This window comes from Haliaeetus albicilla, chromosome 25, assembly GCF_947461875.1.
Source record: "Haliaeetus albicilla chromosome 25, bHalAlb1.1, whole genome shotgun sequence".
Taxonomy (NCBI): Eukaryota; Metazoa; Chordata; class Aves; order Accipitriformes; family Accipitridae; genus Haliaeetus; species Haliaeetus albicilla.
Window position 1 is genome coordinate 18,885,916 of NC_091507.1, and position 4,272 is coordinate 18,890,187.

The window sequence follows — 4,272 nt, forward strand, 5'->3', positions numbered from 1 at the left end:
AATAGGGTTCCTTGACTGGAAAGAGTAGTTGTTAATGCTATTACCGTAATAGATGGGACCAAACCTGTATTCCTGGGACTACTGGGTGCACTGGGAGGGCAGAAGTGTGTCCTGCTTGGCTAATAAAGTAAGAGCAAGTGGTCCATGTGCTGGGAAGTCAGGCAGGACTGTTCTCCATGGACAGCAGCACTGCACTATTAGCTTGATGTATGACTTGCCATTTCATGGTTTGGTTGTTTGTTTATTTGTCTGTCTTTTTAATTCCTCTGGAAAATACTGTACTGGCTCTCTCTGTTGACTGAATGACCAGGGTTGGGCACAAGATACAACATTCTTCTTCTCTGACCTTTATATCAAAATTGATTAACAATAATTCTTTTGCTGAAAAGGATTGACAATAAGATGTGGATGTTCATCTTTAATGAACTCCAGTTACCAAAGTGGAAACCAGCTAACTTCGATGGTGCGACTGACCACCTTCTCAGCAATAGCTGAGTATTTACTCCTTCTTGAAATGGTAAAGTAATGCTGTACCCATAGATAAGATGAAGAACCACCTGTTGCTCTAGCTGTTTTTTTCTCTCTTTCATATCATCGATTTCTTGGGAACTTTCTCATTACTGGCAGTAGCAGGATGTGCTGGCTAGTATTTATGCAGTCAGAAATGGCATAACTTCGAATTAGAGCCTGTGTAATCCTGTCACGTACTCAGAATTATTATGTTTATGTATTTTAATCTTTGTAAAGTAAGGAGTCCACTCATAATCTAGTTGTTTTTATTTGTTATCATGTTTGCAATTTTACAGAATAGTTCACTGGAAGGTGCTTACTTTATATTGATCTCACTTCCTAATAAAAGATCTTATTTAAAAGAATCTTTCTTTTCAATTATGAAAATACTTTCCTGATCTCATTAAGCCCAAAAATGATGAAGTGTTATTTTTCCTTTTTATTTGTGACAATACAAATTAAACACACCTATGGCGAACTAATTACTATGTTTATTTTTTTTATACAGAGCAAGCCTGTTAACTGTGAAAGTGAAGAGATGAAGCAAGCAAAAAACAAAGAAAGAGAAGTGTGAAGAGCTTCGCTGCCATATCATCTATGACACTGTATCAGCTCCTACTTTTAGGATCGATGAGTGAATAGGTAGGTAAGAGAGACACTGTTATTCTACAAAGAAGGGTTATTTCAAAGGAAATAAAGAAAAAAATTTAAAAGACATGTAAATACATTCTGAGACGCTATATGATGGTAACATTAGAGAGGGAGCTTCATTTCGTCTTCTTTTAACTTCAGATCTTTACAGTGGAACAGTATTGTGCAGAGGTCTAGAGAATAATGTCCTTGATCTTGTCAAGTATTGCCATAGTACTAGTATTGCCATTTTCCTGCTGAGGTTACTCATGTGAGAGAAACCACTCTGTCGTACAAGTTGAAGGTTCACCTTCTGTCCTTCATTTTTGTACTTAAACTAGATCTGGGCATTTCAATGGTCATGCAAATTGCAGCATCTTTCAGAGTTGTGCTCTTTATAAGGCACTTTGTTAATTGTAGAGATGATAGATATCATCACCTTTGTTTAACCATGAAAGTGCTGGTTTTCAAATAACTTGAAGTTTTAATTATTGTGATTATAACTCGGTACTGCCTCCATGACATTTCACATGCAGAAGTTACATCAGTGTAAACCACTCGGGATAACAGGCAGAAATAAATAGGGTTTTTTTCTGTATATTCATAATATATTGGAAATTGAGAGGCCAGGACTTCTTACAAAGACCACCCATTGCTGTTGTTTCCCTCCATGGACATCCATGCTACATTCCCTTCCTCCCTTACATACCAAAGCGAGAAAACCTATTCCCTCACTAGCAGGGATTCGGTGGTCTTCTTTATCAGGCATAAGTTTGGGTGTTGTACAAGACTGCTACCTTGGAGAAGATATGGGGGATGTCTGGAATAGCTGCTCTATCTTCCATTCCTTTGTTTACCCAAGGTGAGGGAATGGACTTGACCCAGGAGCCATCATCTTGCCTTTCTTCAGGCCTGGCCCTGATGGCCAACTATAGACATAAGCTGGAGAGTTCAGTCTACCTGACACCGAGTCCGTCCACATAAAATGGCCTTTGTCAACATTGAGTGCTGGCCTTAAATGCTAGAGGTGGAGGAGTTTTGGAAAGAGGTGGGAAAAAAAAAAAACAGTAGATGAATTTGCACTTCACAGAATTTCTGTTAAAAAAGGGGACAGAAAGGGACTAAACAAGGCAGGAGGAGAAACGAACACAGAGGGGAAGAAATGGGAAAACTCAAACATTAAATATTTCCTTCAGCTGCGGTCAGAGGTGGAGATTATATTTGACCAAACAACCAAATCCTCCACCACAAGTCAGGACTAAGGTTGACTTCATTTTTTGTTTCAGTGCTCTCCATAGAAAAGAGCCAGTCAGTTATTCTCTGTGTGTTAAATAGTGTACTAACATCACTAATAGACCAAGCAGATGGTTTTGTTTTATTGTTTGAATGCTGTAATATTTTACTGTAAATATATAAATAGGATATTCACTTGCCTTATCCAAGTTCCCAATGTACTTTATAATAAACCAAGTAATTTTGACAGAAAAACGTTGACCAACCCTAGCCTAACACCATTCAGACAATGAGCTCAATACTGGCACAAATCCCATCCATTAAAACAGTCAGTGGTATTACATTTACTTTTACAATTTGAAGGATAAAGACAGAAATACAAGAGATGGAGCAATAAGAACCATGTGGTCCCTCCTCTTCAAGGGTCTCATCCAGAGCCTATTAAGTTAATGTACATACTCCCTTTGATTTTAATAGGCTTTGCATAAGTCAGAAATTATTGAAAATTAATAGCAGGAAAAAGAATCGCCCTGTTTACATTTGTTGGGTTATATCCATAATAAACTTGTAAAAAATGAAAACAGTAGAAAACATTAAAACAGATCCAAATACTGACTTTATTTTAGAATTTGAGATGACCTCATTTCCTTCTCCAACCTAAGTACATGATGTCACGAACATCAGATTTTTTCAAAACCTTTACTGAAAACATTCCTCTTCCCATCATCAAACTCTTCATCTTGCAGCTGTTCCTTCTAGAGACTCGTGTCTTTGGGCAAGAAGTTAGGAATATCGGAGAGTGGTCTGGAGCACACCACCACCTGGGACACCAAAAGGTTACAGATCGCTCTTGTGGGAACTGCTGGGTGGGAGGTGGTAGTGCATCAGAAAAGTGTCCAGCCAAAGCAGAGTGCCCAGGAGTGCCCCAGGGATCAGAAGCAAGGCCAGGCATCGCTCTTCCAAACAAAGATTTCTAAACTAACCTGGATTTTTCACTTCTAGTTAGAGCAGGCCGATTTTATTCTTACAGTGGAACTAGGGTTCTTCACAGATGAAATCAGGCGTGCCAAAGGACTAGAAGATTAGATCCTAATTCTCCATTTCACCAAAAGAGAACTGAGGAAAAGACAGACGGAGGGATTTGCTGGGCCAAGCAGAGCCCTCGGTGGAACCATCTCCCCTGTCCTGTTCGGAGGTTGCCCTTTCCTGCCCGTGACGTGGAAGAAACACAGCCATTACCAGGCACCTGCAAAAGCCTTCCGCCTGGTTTTGCTCGAAGTGACAGAGCCCAGAGGACGATGTGCATGTTCCTCACTAGTCTGTAGGGAGCGTGATGTAGCTGATGCAATTCCCGGCTCCAGCACACCTGCAAGGTCTCATTGATCTGCTGCTCAGTGCTCTGAAAACTCAGAAATCTATTATCAGTGTGAGCATGTGCTTATTGATCAGATTACCTGCTTCTGCTCCCTGTGTGTACCTAATTGTACCAGGGTACGCGCGCGCACACACGTAAATATGCACACATGTACGCGTATATACAGGCACGCGCACACGGGTTATTAGGATGTGTGTATGTTAAAGGCTTTACATATTTTTTTTGTTTTACAAAACCACACATAAATAAAAAGAACGGACCTTCTCTGTGAAACGTGAGCACAGAAACACTCACAAGTGGCCAAGAGCTGCTAAATAATTAATCAATAGAGCAGTGTGGCAGTTTGAAATGTAAATGTGATGGATGAAGGTGTGATGCTTGTCATCAAGCAGAAAATGATGTGACTGGAATGGATAACCCGTGCTACCTGCTGACTGGCAAAAGCTTGGACACAAAGATAAAGTAAAGCCATCAGAAAGCAGCCCCGGCAACCCCTAATTCTTGCCTTTGACCCACAATTCACT

The 4,272-nt window shown here is 40.2% G+C and overlaps 1 long non-coding RNA gene across 1 annotated transcript; it reads left to right on the plus strand.

Moving 5' to 3' along the window:
• The first annotated feature begins 389 nt into the window (after positions 1-389).
• On the plus strand, positions 390-1,233 carry LOC138681897 (uncharacterized). The gene is made up of 2 exons (XR_011322105.1): positions 390-517; positions 1,019-1,233. It is a non-coding gene; the product is annotated as an uncharacterized lncRNA (long non-coding RNA).
• Positions 1,234-4,272: the final 3,039 nt, after the last annotated feature.